We start from the raw sequence: 19529 nt of genomic DNA on the forward strand, positions 1-19529 counted from the left end.
AACAATCTTCAAATGTGCGCAAAACCAAATAATGAATAACGTCAACACAACACACAAACACCAGGGGGCAGTGTGATCTGGAGGAGGCTGGAAACAACTCCACAAACTCCACAAATTTGTTATAATGCTCTTCTCTTTTTAACCCAAAGGGTTGCTCTCAGATTTGTTAGTTTACAGTCTTCTATTAAATTTATAAAACCGACAAGTATATTCTGAAACCCAAACGAAGCAACCACAGCAAACCATCACGATTCAAGTATTACTTAATTAAAAGGGCAGTAAAATAGCAAAAAGGTCTCAGCTGCTACACATATTGTGTTGATTAAAAAAAAACAAAAAAACATCGTGGTTTGAATGGATGCATGTAATGATGGATTTAAGTTCAAACCAAATCCGTTGTTGCAGCTAATTGTAAATCTAATCCATCGATAAAATGAATCAACAGTGTGCGCAGCTTTAACGCGTGTAGCTGAATTCATGAGCTACTGTTTTGTTAATATGTGGAACATTTGGGCGACTCAGGTCTGTTGTCTTCGGTTTCTTAATATTGTGGTTTTAAGCGATTATACATCTAAATATACAGCACACGTTTGTGTCTCATGCCGTCTATCAATAAGAACTAATTTTGACTTTGTTAGGAAACCTTACCTCAGCCAGTGCCATTGAAATAATATAATAGAATTTGCCTTAGCTGTACAACACCCTGATACAAGGTAACATGAAAGCAATGTGTTTGTTTTACCGACTAGCAATCACTAAGCTTGTCAGCTCCCTTGAATAAGAATCTGTTTGTTGCGCACATACATCATTTTGTTTTAGAGACACAGCCATTTCAAAGGACTGGTTAGATACTGGTGAAAGGATGGGAGCAAACAAAGTAGCATGTGCAGAGACCTTCACTGCACACCCAAAGAGTGTCTCCAGTTAAGTTTGAGTAAAGGGTGGCAAAAAATACTGTGGCTCTATAGACAATACAGAACTTTTTGACAAACCCCAGATGTTGGAAGCCTTCACTGTGTTTCTACACAGATCTCAAGAACTATTGTAGAGATTAATGTGAAGTGGGGAACACAAGTCAAAACCAAGACAGCTCATGTCGTGTCTATAATCACCGACAGTGAACGTAGGGGCAATTGCAGTGACTAAAGCCAAGAGTGGCGTAGCAATATATAATACAATTTAGTTAAGATAACAAGACACAACTGAGGCTACACTCTGGAGTCGGTGAATACATTGAAAGATTAGATCATAATGTACATATACAGAATTTAGTATTTATGGGTTACAGGTGTATACAACTTATTAGGAGAGGATATGTCTACAGTAGACCACTTTCAAATTCTAGTCCATATCTGTGTATTACGATTAGTTGTAAGACGAACTTCAATTTTGTTTAGGAATTACATCAAACAAAGTTGCGGTGCTTTGCTTTATCTTTATAGACAGACTTGTAGTTGTGTGTGTGTGTGTGTGTGTGTATATATATATATATATAGTGGCGTTTGCAGGAAAATGAAGGCGGCTCACACTGATATTTGCAGGTTCTCAGATTCACGGTTTATTAAACCGGGACTCTACACTGGGCAGGTAAAAGCATGCTGCTTTACCAGCCAGTGGTACACTTACAGCTGAGCAGTGTAGTGCTACTCAGACTGTGGCAAATAAAAGAAAGTAAAAAATAAAAACACACACTGTTTCAGCTGTGTGCTACAGTCACTAAGTGTTGTCTCTGGTTTCTTTTTGCTGTAGTCCCGCTTCTCTTCTGCTCTCCTTGGCTCTGTCTTCTGCGTTCTTTTTCTCACTCCAGCTTGTCTCTCCATCTCAGCAGCAGCTTATTCCCATGTCCTGGGCACGCCGCCTGTACACCTGCCACCAATCCTAAGAAGACACGCCTTCCCGCTCTCGATACCCTGATGGTTGCAGCATCTCCTCCCTTGGTTTTGCCAACAATTTTGCAACCAGGTATCGTTCGCGTGGCAAGCGGAAACCCTGATATGTTGGAGTGAATTTCATTTCTCCTGTCAGGGTATGAATACTTTTGAATTAGCATTTTTGGAGTTTTGCAAAAAAAAAAAAAAAATTCTGAAATAAATAATTGTAGACATCTATTTCTTGTAACTTTTTTTTTATCCTCGTCCACAAAAGCAAAACTTTTGCTTCAACAGCACAGTACCGTCTTCCTCCTCCTTCATACATTGACGCACACAATACTGTGTTATTTTGTAGACATTAAATAAATAATACAGTGTAAGGTTAACTTTAACATATAGACTGTGATCTTTTTTAAATTGTATTTTATTTTTAATTAAACCGGTTGCTTTCTGCACAATACGGTGCAACGGGCTTTCCGGTGAACTGTAGTGCTGAAGTTGCTTGCCTACTGTGCTTGTTTTTGAAGTACTGGTGCAAGTTGAATGCAGGGGTGGGGCTTCTGCAGTCGGGAGGTGGGCGCAACTAAATGCTGTTCATAGCATTTCATTTGTGATCACCCAGTTGAACCACCGGGCTCGGCTGCATTGTTTAGTACCAGAGCAAAACCCCCTTTTCCAAAACACCGCTCACACGCTGCCTCCTGCCTCTGTGCCCAAAACAGGGATTTACCGGCTCTGCTGTCCAGCCAAGGGTTCCTCTGCATTGGTCCACGGCACTCGAGTAATCTCAAGGAAAGGTTCTGCTAATGATGCGCGGAGGAAGAAAATCTGCGGAGTTTTTCGCTACCTCTACTGCACCAAACTAAACTCCTGCTATATAGTAGGTAAGCACAGTTAAATTGACCTTATTATTTATATTTACAAACGGCTTTTTAAAATAGATGCATGTGTCAGGGGCTGGTCTTTTGTTGCACACGTGTGTGCGTATGTGTTTATATGTGTGAATTGATTTTCTTTTATTATCTCAAATGGACTTTATCAAAGATGCACGTTTACCAAAGAATCCCAGGACTATGGTTGAAACTTATGAATACTTAATCAGTAAAAATGTGTTGTTTTTCTTGAATAAATATATTATTACGTCTAAGGTACCATACCATACAATATGTGTGTTTTTTAAGCACGTTGTATTTTTATGGGGAAAAAACAGTATTTGAATAAAATGGACGTCATTCATCTGTTTATAATTTGCATTAGACCAGATTTCCGTTTTCATATTCTTTTTTAATACTTTTTATTGTAATAAAAAAATAAATATTTTATAGCATCACTGTCCAAAATAAGTTTGTGACATAATAATATCATTCAGTATTGTCTGTTTACTACATACATCAGTGATCCTTTGTGTACTTTATTAGTAAGCATGCTTTGTTGACAGCCTGGTTTGTTTACACCCCTGAATAGTCTTGTTTGAAGCTAAAACATGGATTCACATTTTTGGTTTTGTGTTTGTTTTATTATTAAATGTACAATTGTTTTTTATTTGATCAGGTAATGCAGTTTTTCTTTTGATGAAAACAAAAGATACACTAAAAGCTAACCCTCTATGTCAGTAAATGTATTTAAAAATACCAAATTGTAAGTGTGATAGGATTGTCAAATTTCTCATTTTATTTATTTATGTATGTATTTATTTGATTGGCTTTATTTAACTTCTATGGCATTCAAAAATAATCCTGATAAATGAACACTGATTGCAATGCTGCTGTGTACTGCTTTAATACTGCTGGAAGCTTCACAAGAAATTAAACAAAGCACAATGGTAACTATAAAAAAACCCCATCAAAAACATGTGCTGCAGTTACGGTTTAAGGTTTGTGTGTCATCTTGTAATTTAATACACTGGGTTGTATTTCAATAATCGAAACCTTGGCAGATCTTTATACTGAGATCCTAAGATTCATAAACCTCTGTTGTGTGTAGGAATGTACAGTGGATCAATAATTTAGCCCTGAGGAAAACACCACCAGAATTAAGTCAAAGAGTAGTTGTATGCAGATCCACTACTGTTTTCTAATAGACACAAATATGTGTTAAACACATATGTGTTATGCAAGTGCTATACTGGACATGTAATCTATAACATATAAAAGCTGCATCTCCCTACTGTAAATCTTTAAGTCACAAAAGGCAAGACAGCAGATCTGACAGAATTTAAATGTGGGCTCAGGGTTGGAAACAAGACTCCCATTGCATAGCAGTTGAATCCATTCCTGGTTTTACTATGAGTTTAATAAAACACACGTGAGCTTGTCACCTATAAACACTGGGGCTAATCAGGTACATATTAAAACCTGGAATGAGTGAAACTGCTGTACAGTAGGAGTCATATTTCCATCCCTATGGGCTGGTAGTTGGCGATGTGTTGGTTGGTGCACGTTACTGATTTTTTTAAATTAGGTCTTAAAAGTGATTATTTGTCATCTGGGGCTGTCTGTGTTCTTATCACTTATGCACAAGCATGTTAGAAGCACATGACTGCATATGAATTTATTAAATTATACATGAGCTGTACATCATATTTGGTCTTTGATGCCAAATGTCTTTGCAGACTGGGGCTATATTAAAGAGTAAGTAGCGGGGTTCCAAAAATATAGCATTACACGACCTCACGTGTTGCTACAACTGTTTAAATCGTGCACCTGTAATTTCTCTTCATTGTTAAAATCCTGACAACTTTTTACACTTATAACTTTAAAGTCTGTTTCAAAGCTCTTTTCAAAATGTCTGCTCTAGTGCACTGATAGTGTAAGGATTATTGTCCACATTGTCAAACAGGTAACACAGCAATAACGATCCATGATGTGGTTTGGAAAAGAAAAGCCAGAGCACTTGTTATGTTTAGTTTTTTTTTTTTAATCCGCTCTTCCTGCAGTGATTTAGAGGACAAATCTTAAACCCCAGAGTGCTAAAGTGGCCATTTTGAAAATAGCTTTGAAATAGACTTTAAAGTTATAAGTGTTTACGTTTAGTATTTCTAAGCTATGCAGTGGAGTGTTGGTCAGTCACTCTGCACTTTTCATAAACATCCTCTCAGTTTTCTTCAAGGCATTTTATGAAATTGCTTCTCCCATTAATGCTTAGATGTTTCTGTTCTGCTAACTGCAAGAATATTACCCAACAAAGTTTGAAAATACCTTTTGGTTTCGGTTGAGTCATGTTCTTATTTTAGGCTAATCAGATTTTCTTCCTTTCTTCTGTTATGTTGAGCTGCATTTTCTATTTTCCGTCTTTCTTCCTTCTGGAAGTCTGCCACAGTACACTGACAAAATAAATGTTGCCTCAGTAAGAAATGTTAAGAATGAGAGACTGTTCGGAATGCTTTTACGTTATTTTTTTTTCTATAAAGCATAGTGCCATCTGGAGGCTACATTTTGTAATTTCCCCTTCAAAGCATTCTCCAAAAGGGAACAATCCACTTTTTGTTGACCAGCATCCATTTTCTAACAAATGTTTTCTATAAAACATTTCAATATTTTCACGCATTTGAATTGTATTCATATTACAAAAGATTATACAGTAACTATAAAAATAGATGTTCGTGGGTGTTGGGGGTGTCATTTTAAATACATTTTCTTCCTATTTATAATCTCCAACAACTGTTTATGCCCTGCTCTGTCATAACTGTGGAGTCCAGGAAGAATATTACTGCGAATGTATTAAAATGAGTTTTGTGTTACTGGTGATGAATTGCAGGAAATATTGAACACTGGTAACAGGTTTAGGAACAGCATAGTGCAGTGAAAAAGCTATGTTTTTAGACCTAGGCCTCTGTGATTCACACAGCTGATGACAGAGCAGAACGCACTCTAGCACTGTACAGTGGCAATAGCATTTCCCCAGCTCTCATTCCTGTTGGGATTCTCTGGTTCAAACACTGCAGCACGGTTTGCACGATTGCTGTGCGTTTTGAGGTTTCTTTTGGAAGTCCCATGGTGCTTTTTAAAGAAAAATAAATATTTTCCTTTGGGAAATATTCCTACGTTTTAAAGTGCTTTTAATTCAGAACCAGAAATAACTGCAGTTTTTAGCTAGTTAGTGGATTAACTCCAGTGTTTCTAAATGTTATCACTAATAACAGTTTAAATATTTATAGGTCTCAGAGGTGCAGTTTTGAAAGGCACGCATGTTAAAGAAAATGTATTTTTGTTTCAAAATATGTGTTTCAACACTAGGAGGACAGCCACTGAACCTTCAGTTCTGCTGAGCTGTGTGGGGAATTGCTGCGGTGAGCGAACGTAATTGGACATTCTAAATTGAAGAGAAAAATAATAGTCCAGTACTCTAAACATTTTTTATAATATAAAACAGAAATATATACAGAAAACATGATGACTCAAGGTATTGTCCCAGCCCTTCAATAAATGCATTGGGTCGCAATAGTTTCTGCTAGACTCACAGCCCATATGGGAGTTGCTGGCTGTTGCTTTTGTCTTTGACAGACAGAAAAGGGATATAAAGGGTCTCGACACAAAACAAAACAAACCTATTAAATCCATCTTGACACTAATAGGACTGGAGCAGGCAGTAAAAGGATAACCCAAGTGACATCTGTTCAGTTAAGTAAACAAGCTTAATTTTGATATCCGTCACACTATTATAGATGTTATAATTGGGGCAACTAAAGCTAACATTGGAGGATGTCCATGAATATTGCTCATATTACAGCTATGGCCAAAGGTTTTGCATCATCCTATAGAATGAACACATTTTGAATGAAATCTGCTGAATAATGTTATGTAACCATATTGAATTAAGTACCGCTTTGTATTTTTCCATATACTTAGCCATAGCTGGAGGGTTGTCTTTTGGTTTAGGAGGGCAGGTGATTGTAGGTTCCTGATTAAAGCAAATTAGAAAGCAGTCGTAGCTGTACTAACTCAGAATGACCTCATCTTCGTCAGGCTTTGTTCTTGCTGGCTATGACAAGCTGTGCTTGCTTTACGCCTTCATTGTTGGTTTCTGTTACAGCAGGTCATCCATTCAGTGCACAAAATGATTTCAGATGCAGAGAATTGTTTCAAAGCTCTCTCTAACCTGATTACGATGGTTTATTTTTTTTTCAACGACCAACATCAGGTCTAAACTAAAATATCTGAGATAAGGTACAGAAATACAATTAATACATTTTAATATTACTGCAGATAACATTAAATATAATTCAAACTCAAGTGCAGTTACAGAGTTAGACTTGGATTCTATTGCATTTGAAGTACCGGTAAAACGCAAGATAGAAAAACAAATCGTGGGGACCAATAAAAATTATGCTTGTTTCAGTTTTTGTCTTCCTCAAAAAAGTAGTTGAACCGATGATCCGATTTGGATAAAAATATACATCTAGACACAAAACGGATTCATTTTCAAGAGAATCCATTAAACTGAAGTAAGCTCTGCCCCCATCTTTTGTAAGGCACAGTGCAGGTGCTGTGAGGGTATTGATGGTGAAAGGCAATTGCTGCATGATATATTATTCTAGTTCCTACTTCGAGTAGCTTCTGCAATCTACTTAAAAACAGTATAGTCCTGTGGCACTGGAGACAGCGGGGCTTCTCCCTGTGGCGCCGGAGACAGCGGGGCTTCTCCCTGTGGCGCCGGAGACAGCGGAGCTTCTCCCTGTTATATTTTTACTTTTATTTCCTGGAGTGCTGTGTTTTTCACTCATAAGGATAGCCGTAGACAACCAATTAACCCCTTAAGGGTCCGTCCTCCTTTGTGAAATAACCACAGTTCTAAATGAACGTTCGTGGAATTTTCTCTGTTTATCCCTGTGACAGAGAGGACACTGTCGCTGGTTCTTGCGCGAACGTATGCAGCTGGGACGTGCAACAGGAGACGCGTTGCTAGGCAACCAATTTAGCAGGTAGGCTCATCTGGCATTGAGGTCCTGATCAGTGGCATAGCCAGGATTTTATTTCGAGGGTGGATGTTTTTTTGTTTAATAACACTGGTGCGGGGTGGGGGTGTTGGCGGGTGCTGGTGATGGGTTGAGAATTTTTGCACATGACTAATATTTTTTAATTGTCTCACGTAGTTGAATAATTCATTTCCGGGAGGGAGTGTTAACACTTGTGTTTATTAAATCTGTGCACCTGTGCGGCATCTCAACACCCAATGCTCTGTGTCTGACTCATTATTATTATTATTATTATTCAGTGACAACCCACACAGGTAACATCCCCCTGTTACAATCCCCTCCCGGAGTTGCATATCCACAACATTTTACCAGAAAACTGAATCCCCACCATCTGCCATAATTTTCTATCCTATTTGTATTGCCCACAGTAAACTGCCAGTGAAGGCACATTTTTCACCTACACTGACGCAACAGTCCATGCATTTTTATTAAAATAAGTCTTTACAACTTCACCCAGGTTACAATGAGGATGTAGTGTGTGCTCTTACCCCATCACCGGGTGTAGCACAAGCCTTCCGAATTACACCCTTGGGGACCAGTATACTGTACCTCTGTACAGCAAATATCATCACCCTCTTTCATCACTGTGCCTCGCCAAAATTAAGTTCCATTCTTTTTCTCTTTGTTGTTCTCTTTGAAAGTCTGTAAATCAACCTGAATGAACTGTGCCTGAAATTCTTTCTGGTTTTGGTAATGACCGTTATTGACGTGCAATGGGTTTGCTCGTTAATGGATTTCAAAATTAGAAACTAAGGGAATTAACTTTATGGGAAATCTAAGGTATTGTCTCAGCTGGTGTTCCAGGACCATTCAAATCATAACATCACATACAAAACAATATTTTAATAGCTGTATAAAGATTAGGAGAGAGTTAAAAAGTGGTAGAAATCTTGTTCCTCTTTTGAAAGATCTTCATCAAACTCAGCACACTTGTAGGGATTGAGATGAACTTTGTTTGAACTCTGTAGCACTCTATAGTATTTTTTCTTATGGTTTTTGATTGAATTTAGTTCAATAAACCAAATGGTTTCAGCAAACAATGTGGTAATTTAGTTCACTAACATTTTCCAATGGGAATCTCTTCGCCTGGGTCCTTTACATGAGATCCAATTCCGCCACAGAACCTGGCGAACACTTGTGACTCCTTCGAGGCTGTGTCTATGCTGACATTTAACCTTTTCTGGGAAGTAAAAATGAGATGTAGTAACCAACTGGGTTTAATGGAGGCAGGTTTAAAAAACAGATTGGATTTGACAGTGTTGTATTTGAATCCAAATCTCACTGCACTTGACCTTTTATTATATTCACAATATGATGCTGTGTGTTGATAAAACCCTTTAACAAGTATTGTATTGGAATAATATAAAGCTGTCATTTTTTACCATGGCATAGCTGGATCACAGACATTATATTTGTGAGGCATTCAAAAGGTTAAACTTAACAAGCCGATAAAAAGTATATGAGATGCTTAAAAAATGAAAACAGAAGAGCTTTCCTTGTGATTCTCAATACACCTGAAAGCAAAGGGAATTCCTTTAGTCCTCTTGTACTTTGTGTTCTGGTACTTTTAACCTCCGGGGGAAGACGTGTCACTGTCCTGATGGATTCGAGACTGGGTCTCGTATCTACAGGGCTGCCTGTTCCTTTCCCTCCCAGCCAGGGATGACAAGAGACTGAATGAGCCAGGAAACCTCTGTCAAGGGAAATACACATTGATTTAATCATTGTGCATTGTCTGTGACTCAGGGTGTCATCTGGTGGCTGTGTTATTATAGGAATTAATCACCATTTCTATATAAACAGATGAATTATAAAAGTCAGTAGGGCCCTTTTGCAATGCTGCTGTAAAAAAGTAAATAAATAATCCTAACTGGGTTTGAAGAATCTGAGACAAGGCGTTATGTGCCCCTCTGGAAATGAATATATGGTATTTTACTATTTTAAGAGCAATCTCAATATTGAAAGGATCAACAATAAAAGTTAATACAATCTGCTTAGGGTGCCTCTAAAGCATTTTTTTTTAATTGAGCCGTATGTTCTATTCAAGGGATCTGTATGAAGGATAACAAGTAGTGGAATTTTGATAAACCCATGCCGGTGATTGGTTGATCTCTCTTGCATGATTTATATGATGAGTAATTTTTTTAGAAGTGATTCCATAATTGCTGTAAATCATTAAATGTAGTGTTGTATTTCACTTCGCACTGGTATGTGTGACTAATGCAAAAAACTCAATACAGTTAATCTGGAGAAGGATTGCCCAGGATCTCTGTTCTATTACAGGAACAGTCAAGAATTAATTACACACCGTATCATAATGTGAAGAAGACATGTAATTTTTTAAACAGGTACCCACAATCCACAGGAGCTGCCACTGAAGAACTGAACAGATTCCACATGTGACCTAATGTATTTACAATCACACTTTAACTGGTCATTAGTCACATACACAGGGAATTGAATTATCTTTTCACATTTCCAATGTGATGAAATTATGCATACTGGATTAAGAGGATACTGCACAGGGATTCTTTGTAGTAGTAATAAAGATTAAAGTGGGTATTCTACCTTCAGTTTTATACAAGATCGATTATAGGATTAGTCATTTACTAATTTAATCGGCCAATTGTGCACTGCCCCCTGGGAACTCCCGTCCACAGTCGGCAATGGAATAGCCTGGACTCCAACCGGCGACGTCCAGACTATAGGGCGCATCCTGCAATCCACGCTGAGCTCCTTTTACTGGATGCCCCACTCGGGAGCCCCCCAGATGAGATGTTTTTGCACCCACTATGCCTGTGACAGCCCTAGTGTGCTTCACAGTACAGGGTATTGGTGTGATGAATAGAACTAGAATAATGTGTGGCTCAGAATATGTTATCACACAATAAAATTGAGTTGATTTTGGTAAATAATGCATGCGTGGCGCAGAATGTGTTATTTTATATAATCTGTTTCTTAAAGAACACAAAAATGAATAACATACATAAAATATTTCTGTAGTTCTTGTTTATCAGTTTTTGTATCTGTTGCAAATGTTACAGGTAAACAAGGAATATAGAATAGTTTTTTTTTTATTTCTATTTTTATTCAAACTGCTGAAAGAATGTATAGTATTTTACATAACAAATGACAGGGAGGGAGACAACGATAGCTATAGATGGGTAGCTCCTTGTCAAAATTATAGCATTATTAAATAAGCAAAAATTCAGTATGAGCTTCATTTTTTTATGTAATTATTTTTTAATAATTTTACATCCATCTAAAAGGTTATTTTTGAATTAACAAATTTGCAAGAAAAATCTGATTTCCTGCAGGGTGTGACAGATGGGAATGAAGTGACAGGCATTCATAGCGGTTTAGTAATTAATTTCCTTTCCACCTTCTGCTCAAAACCTTGGTTACGCATCTACTTAATTTTATAAGGGCTTTGTTAAAAAAAAAAAAAAAAAAGAAAGTAATAACAAGTTAGTGTACAGCAACAACTTTAATGTTTTGAATAATGTATAGCGGCAGTGTTAATGTGTAATAGGTGAACCACATTTATTTTGTTGCTAGTTGTAATATATTTTCTATATAAGATAATAATACAAGCCCCTTATCGTGGGTTCCGCTGGGTGAATCACTCTAGAGTAGAGCTGTTGTTAGTTCACTGCACTGCATATGCAAGACGCTATTTCCTTTTCCTGTTTTGTTCTTGGAGGGAGAGAGTTAATTGGCGATGTACCTGTAAAGCTAGACATCTGCAAAATACGGTGACTGTACCATAAGAAAAGCCATACTCTGGTTAAATAAAACCCTTTGCATCGATAAGCAAGCAGTAGCCTACAATTGGAGAATGGTGTTCAATTTAAATGAGCTTTTACTCCCTGAATTTATTTTCATCACAAGTTTCATCACAATTTGATAAGAGGGTCACTCACTGTCTCGTATTTTTCAACCTATGATGTCAGAGGGCAATAGAGTTTTGACTATTGACTGCTGAGTGACGTCAAAAGGCAATATTGAGTGAATATTGGCTGGTTTGTGGGCAATAGCACTATTTTTGGTCATGTAACCCTGCAGTAGCCAATGGGGTAGCCAAGATTCTGATATGCTCAATTATATGGGCTGAGGAATGTTCAACTCAGTAACTGAGAAACCTTTTTTTTCATGATTTTAAGTTTAATTAATACTATCCAGTAAACAGTATATTAAACATCAATTTATGATTTTTTTTTTCTAATTAGATTAGGGTGTTGCAATATGTGGCAGGAATAGCCTAAAATATATGATTTCATAAAAAATCATGATTTTTTAATTTTATTTTTTTTATATATAAGAAGAAAACAAAGTGGAACATGTGCCTAATTAGAAATAAGATTAACAAAATGTGTCCTTGGCAAAGCCCCCATGCTTTCTCTGTAGAGGACACTGCTGTAGTGGCTTGTGCTCCTCAGGGAGCCGATAGCAGCAGCCTGGAAGAAAGAGAGCACGATTAAACGCCCACACACTTAAGAGAGCTGTTCAGTGCAGAGGGCTGTGTACTAGCCTCTCCGGCTTTGTTAACCTGGTTCCCCTGCAGTGCACTTTATTCATTTTTTTCATCTCAACATCACAGACTTACCAGCTAATTAAACACATCCACAGCTTCTATGGCTTTTTAAGTTTATTGGTGTTTTTAAAATTAAAATGAAACGCCAATTCTAGCTCGTTGAAAATGAGAAAGCAACATGAAAATAGCCCCCAAACGATCGCTTTATAGAAAGCCTTCCGTTTCACCTTATCCTACCCGTAACGGGGTGATGGTCCAAGCTCACCCCCACCCACAATCACATTATACTCTCAGGAACTCAGGCCAATTGTGCGGCGCCCCCTGGGAGCTCCCATCCACGGTCAGTTGTTGAATAGCTTCCTCCACATCCTGCTCTCCACGCGGAGCGCCTTTACCGGATGCGCCACTCTGGAGCAGCAGCAGCACTATTTTTTAATAAAGCTCTTAGAACCATGTCTAACCTCAGCATGTTGCTTCTAGTGGGTGGTAAGTTATACATTAGTACCACATAGAACAAATGTGGCGTTTCTTACATTCACTCAGGGCTGCTATGCAATGGGAGTCTTATTCCCATCCCTGACCAAGCTTTTAAAATCAACAACAATCTCAGAAATCATTTTCACTTTGACTCCTGGAGCCTGTCACAACACTATGAATCCCCTTCCTGTGCAACAGACATAAGGACCCCACCAGGCATAGACTGGGAGTCCTATACTGAGAGAGAGATTGGGTGGGATCCTAAGATAGTACCTGTTGCAGAGGAAGTTCAGTTATAATAATGTAATTGAATATAAAGTCTTAAACTTGACAAGGAGCTGTGTAAATGTCATTATAATGCCAATTGAGAAAATAGGTTTAAAACTAATAGTTAAACCATTTTAAGGTTGTTTTGTGTTTGTAAGGCAGTTTAATCTCCAGTGCAGGCCTGTGTTATTTCTTTTGCCAGTTCCTTTATTTACCATTGGGAGATATGACTGGCTAACATCGTTTGAAATTATGTGCATACATATTTGAATAGAGTTGACATTTGACTTTATTATTATTATCTACTACAATGTTTGTTCTGTGACACCAACTAACGTTTCTTTTCAAAATAAATCGATAGCAATAAACTTAACGACCCAATCTGTTGCTGAGGGCAAAGGCCATCGGTCTAATAACCATCTCCCGTCTCAAAATGTGAAAAACGAACAGTGCTAGAGAGGGCAGTGCAAAAACCTAAGCTGGCAAATGGATGTAGCTGTGGGAAATACACTTTTCACCGCTGCAAGTGAAGCCCATTCATTTGAGATGTCAAACTGAGGGCCATATGTTTTAAAAGTAATTTCTTACTTATAACCTCGAGTCTGTGTAATCCATTCACAGAAAAGAAAAGAAAGAAATACCACAGAGATACTGTACCGTTGAAATCCCAGAGGCAGATTTTCATCAGTGTTTCTCAGCTTTTTAATGAAAAGTAGAAAAAACAAACCACCTATGAGTACATGCAGTAGTGCAATGTTTTATAGGGGTCTTTCCAGCTGAAGCAGGTTGGATTTTTGGCAAGATGTTTCCTCTGTTTCAACTCCAGGTTCCAGTTTAGGTGCCATGTGCGTTCTAAAAAGAAACTGTGTAACTAGTCTGAAGGTGGTAAAGATTTTCTCCACCTTGGATGATGTAGACAAGCTTGTTTCTAAGGGCAATCCAACCAAAATAATGAATATATTAATTAATGCATCTTGAGCTGGAATGACCCATAATGAAGAAGAAAAAAAAAAAACTTATTTTGTTTCCCCTATGTGCATTGTGTACTGTATAATATAATATTTTTCTACACAGTAGCCTTTATTCTTCCAATTATTCTCTATGGATGGGTTTCCCCGAAGGTGTCCAATGTAAGGTGAGATTGGTTTTGAATAAAATAATTTGTACTCTACATAGAGGTGAGAAAATAATTCCAGTAAATCTGAATAGCCATTGCCATCACTGTATGTCTCACACTGTCTTTAAAAAAGACAGACATGGTGGTACATTAATTAATTAGTAATGTTAAGTATTAATGAACAATCCTTACCGATTTGCTCCTTGCAGATATTTCAGTACTTCACTTCTGGCATGGCCCCACATTAATTTCTTGAGGTCACATGATGGAGATCAGAAAGGTTAGAAGCTTGTAGTCAAAAGCAGCAATTGGTTAATGAGGAGAACGAAAACATGAGGCTTCTGGGAGCTTTCATTTTCAGCGTCCATGCATGTGATGCTGGAACGTGCCAGAAATGCAACATTGAAATATCTGCTAATTTGGATTGGATATATGTTAAAATGCACTGGAACTATTCTGTTGTCTCTATGGGCTTTAATAGTGTAGCAAGAACAGTAACCACAAGCAGGTGCTTTTTTATAGTGAAATAAAATTTAAATATGTTTCTACATCCAGGAACATACTAGTCCGTGCTGTGTGCCATCTGGGAACTCATTGTTTGTTTCTTTCTACAAAGTCAGAGGAAATTGAAAAAACAATTGGATTGCAGCCTCCCTGGGACCTCTGCAGGCATTCAGTGAATGCTAATTATTTTTCTGCAGAGAACCTTTTAGCAGAGCTACGTGAGTAGATGAGTCTCATAAATTGCCACAAAATTGGTTTAAATGTTACTTGAACCAAAGCAAGTTTAATATTCATAGTACTGCATTATGCAGTTATTATTATTTGCAAGTTTTTGTCACAGGGATATAGTGGAGATGGAGATTTATATCCTGTGTTTCCATATACATGCCACATTCATAATACAGACCTTATTCAGTTCTCATTTGGTCTGGCTTCTGAAGTCTATAGCGTATGAACCAGTTGACTCTGTTTCATGAAACTTTGCATGGACATATTTTACAATCCACTATTGAACTTGCTGTACTATCCATCACACCACAGGAGAAAATATTTCAGTGTCACTCAATGCAGCGCATTAACTTATCAGGGTCTGCCCAGTATTAAATATCCTACCGGCGACATGACATGTACCTGTAACCTTTATAGTTAAAGAGTTATAGCCACAAATCTAACTCTGTTGAGCTGAAAGAGCACCAAACAGGTGGCTATTCTCTGCACTCTGCCGTCCGACAGAGTGAACAGCATGGCCCTTGAGTCCAAAGATACTCCTAGATAGGAGGCTGTCTGAGAAGGCATGAGCTGGCTCTTCGCATTATTCACTGCAAGGCCCAACCATTGAAGGTGGCCGGTGACAACTTCCGTGTGGGCCTCTGCTGGAGACTGGGTGCAAATGAGCCAGTCGCCCAGATAATTGAGCACTCTGATGCCTTTGAGTCTCATGGGGCCAGGATAGCTTTCATGCACTTCGAGAAGGCACAGGGAGCTAGGGAGAGGCCAAATGGCAATACACGGAACCGCAGGTACTTCCTGTGAGCTGGTTTTATGGGGATGTGAGTAGTTGTAGTCACGCCCTGAAAGGGAGGGGGGAACCGTGCTTGAACTGCAGTGAGTAGCAGGTGGGAACTGTAGTAAGCACCCAGATGTCTGTGGTGCACTGACGCCAATAGTCCAATGGCTCCCTGAGAAAGGGCCCTGGGCCTATGGCAGCAAATTCCCAGGGCTGCTGCTCAGTCGGTGGCTTGGCCTGCGGCTTCTGTTTCTGTGCAGGACAGGGGAACCTATTAAAGCCTCCACTGCGAACAGCCGCGTGCCAGTTCCGAACATCATTTCTGGCTGCGGGCGCAGCTGGCTGTGCCGGTCTTTTGCTTGCAGCTGGTTAATGCACTTGAGGTGGTCGCTTGGGAAGCAGGTGAACCAACTCCTTCTTGGATTCTTGCAATGCAGTGTACAGGTGCTGCCTCAATCTGCTTATAGATGGCTAATTATGTTTTTCTGTGTAAAATGTAATTTATATCAAACATAAACCTCTGTGTCTCAGATCTCCTGTTCTCTTTGCTACAGGCCAGGCTGTTTAAAACAAGGCTGCTTATGTTCCTTTCATGTGTATCTAAAGATTAAAAAAAAAAAGACTTGATCTCTTAAGCGTTCACAGTGGTGGCCCTGCAGTATAGCTCCGGGTTACTCAGTCAGACTTTCACATGAAAGAATCTTGAAATATTAATTGTATTAATTGTGAAGCAGGTTATTGATTGGTCCACTGAAAAGGGCTGTGGGAAAATCCATGTCTGCAGGAGTGTCTACGCATAACTCAGGGATCAGACACCTTTAAACTTCAGGGAACTGTTTCATTATTGTTGTAAGCCTCCGAATGGCATTTTTGAATATTCTTTTTTTAAAATGTATATTTTGTAAAGCAGTAAGAATGTTAAAAATTAGTTTTAATTCCTTTGAGCACAAAGGCGTTTAAGTTTTTGTTTTGTCAGATAACATCAGGGCTGCATCTTATTGATAAGTTTAGAGAAAGGGAAACAGGTAGTAATATTAACAGTTCATAAGAGGAGGTTAAGAAACAATAGATATTCCTGCACATTTGTTTACAATTACTTTGCCTATAAGGGGGAAATATGCTGACATCATCTTAGAAGGAACACACTGTACCTGTGCAATCATTGGGTCAGTGTTGTTATACCCTACTGGGCATGCATGTCATATATATGTATGTGAAAGATTTACACCATGTATAGAGAACCACTTATCCAATTGTGATGAATGTTGCTAATGACCTTCTCACATATTATTGAGTGTATCATAATATCAGGGTATATGGTAGCTGGTCTGTCTGTCAGTTTGTTTGTATATCACACATACCTGTACATTTCTATATTTAGAGTATTGCTTATCTAATTGTGATCACACTTTCTAAGATGTTTTTTTAGCTCAAGTTATTGCATCGTAATCTAGGGGTGTTTGGAGTCTGTCTGACTGACTGCCTGTCTGTTTGTCACACATACCTGAACTTTTTTTTTTTTTTTATTTATCTGGAAAAGTGCTTGTCACAAGTTAATGAGTGTATCTGGGGTTATATGGAGGTGTCTATATGGATTTTACATTTACAGATATCTAGATTTTGTCAGAAGAATCTTTAATTCTCCTGTACAATTTACTGTCTTAACGTGGCTTAACCGTGAGTGACCAATATTAAGTTAATGAAATGTCACCCAACAATTACAATAAATTGTTTTTGTGAAGTCTTGTAAGTCTTACTACTGTTTCTAACATTCTCTCTACATTTCACATCATTTGATGAGCATCTGCAGTAAAACCAATCAATTCAAACATGATAAAACAGACAATAGGACTTCATTTGAACAGCCTTTCGTTTCATTTTTAAAACCCATTAAAAAATAACATTAGTTTTCACCGTTAATATAAACCTCACTCTGTCATCCTCTAAAACTGAATACATTTATTACTACCCCTGTTTTCATTTAGATTGAAATTAACTGTTTTGCTGTCTTGGCAAAAGCAAGCCTAATAAAATGTAATTACCACTGACAAGTGTTGCAGTTTTTCAGTAACATTAAGAATGATATTACTTGCTAGATTATCCAAAACAATCGTAAAGATTTGTATTTTTATTTATTTTTTAAGACCAAGATTCTGATACTTTAGTTTCATCACAGCTGAACAAGCAATTCTAGATATGATACAGATACACAGACAGACCTCCATAAGCCCCACTAGATTATGATACTAACGTGCTAAAGAATGTCCTTACAGTAGATAGTTTCATCAGAATTTGACAAGGGATTCTCTAGATGTAAACAGAACTGTAAAATATTAACTACTGTGCATGTGGTCCAGCTGGGATACTGTATGACCTCACATTTATTAGGCTCATTTTATTAGCTTTGGTACTGAAAGTAGCCCCTTCGCATTTGGGTTGATCCCTGCCTGAAGCCAGAATGGATGAGAAGACAGCTGCATAGATCAGTACCATCGAATATTTCCTTGATTAGCTGACCTGTCCCATACATGATTACATTATAGTAAATGTGTTGTGCTGAGTCAGACAGGCTGCTTTTGAAATGCTGCCTTCCTAGTGATTTTAGCTCATGCTTTCTTGTCTTTAATGTGCTATTCTGCCCTGCAGAATTTCTTATTATTCTCCTTGTGTTCTCATTCCCTGTCATGCGTTTTACCATTTACTGCGGTTGCATTATGTATTGGCTCACCTCACATTATCCTTTAGTTCAGTGTTTCTCAAATGTGGCCACCAGCATGATTTTGTGCGGCCACATCAGCCCCCAGCAGCTGGATAGTGCTGCTATCCAGCTTTCATTCAGCACAGTTCATGCTACTTGCATTCTGATCCCTCATTCTGTGTCGGTATAATCACTGCATGTTGATTGGCCGAACATTCATTGTGATCAGATTTCATTTTGGCATGTGTCACAAATCTCCGCCCATTTTGGTTTGTGTCAGTGCTCACTGGTTGATCAAAGAGAGTATACTTCAGTAGTACGTGAAAACAGCGGTATGGAGTAATACTATTTTCTTTAGTACTGAAAAAACTATCTGAATATTCAAACAAACATTGCAGCACATGAATTCGAAGGCAAAAATCCACACATTCGAAAATGCTTCATGCTTTCCAAACACTGGTCTAACTTGCAAAGTAAATGTTACCTATAGTGATCAACGTTTGGTTTTGTTGTGATTCTATTTTCTGTTATGAGGAGAGTAATAAACAAAAAACAAAATGGTGAGTTTTTTTTTTGTTTTCTTTGTACAACGCCCCCTCATCCACGATTATTTTTTGAAGAGTTTATTTAAGTTAAATTTGAGTTTTCACTTGTCTGTACATCTAGAAAAAAGGCATAAGTACACGTCGATAATATATTACTTGATGAAAATGTGTCTTTTGACAGTTTGTTTATTGTGCAGAAACTACAATGGCAGGGATAAAAAAGCCTTTAAACCTATTGTGGAATATTAGAGTTTTACATGTAATTTTGTGATATAACAGCATTGCAAATCATGATATGTTTCTTAATTTAGCTGGGAATTGTGCAGCATGAGATTGGAACAGGAAAGTCAAAGTAGTTTTTATATTCATTTAACTTAAATACATTAGTAATGTACTTTAGCTTAAGTATTGTATTAATTTATATCAAAGTATATGATTGATTAATCGTTTTATACATTGGTTTAATTTACATGATAAATCCTTTGAATACTGCAAGCTGTGTTAGGCAGACAACTGTGCCGACGAATAGTTCCAGG

At 37.9% G+C, this 19529-nt stretch overlaps 1 protein-coding gene across 3 annotated transcripts in view; it reads left to right on the plus strand.

Moving 5' to 3' along the window:
• Positions 1 to 2415: 2415 nt before the first annotated feature.
• Positions 2416 to 19529, plus strand: part of LOC117434733 (synaptotagmin-12-like) — a 50608-nt gene continuing 33494 nt past the window's right edge. For 2 of the 3 annotated variants that reach the window (XM_034057363.3, XM_034057361.3), the window contains exon 1: positions 2416 to 2755. The gene's annotated coding sequence lies outside the window, so the exon portion shown is untranslated. The remainder of the gene's footprint in view (positions 2756 to 19529) is intronic. The other variant, XM_034057365.3, reaches the window with a different exon arrangement.

The sequence above is a fragment of the Acipenser ruthenus genome, chromosome 28 (assembly GCF_902713425.1).
Source record: "Acipenser ruthenus chromosome 28, fAciRut3.2 maternal haplotype, whole genome shotgun sequence".
Taxonomy (NCBI): Eukaryota; Metazoa; Chordata; class Actinopteri; order Acipenseriformes; family Acipenseridae; genus Acipenser; species Acipenser ruthenus.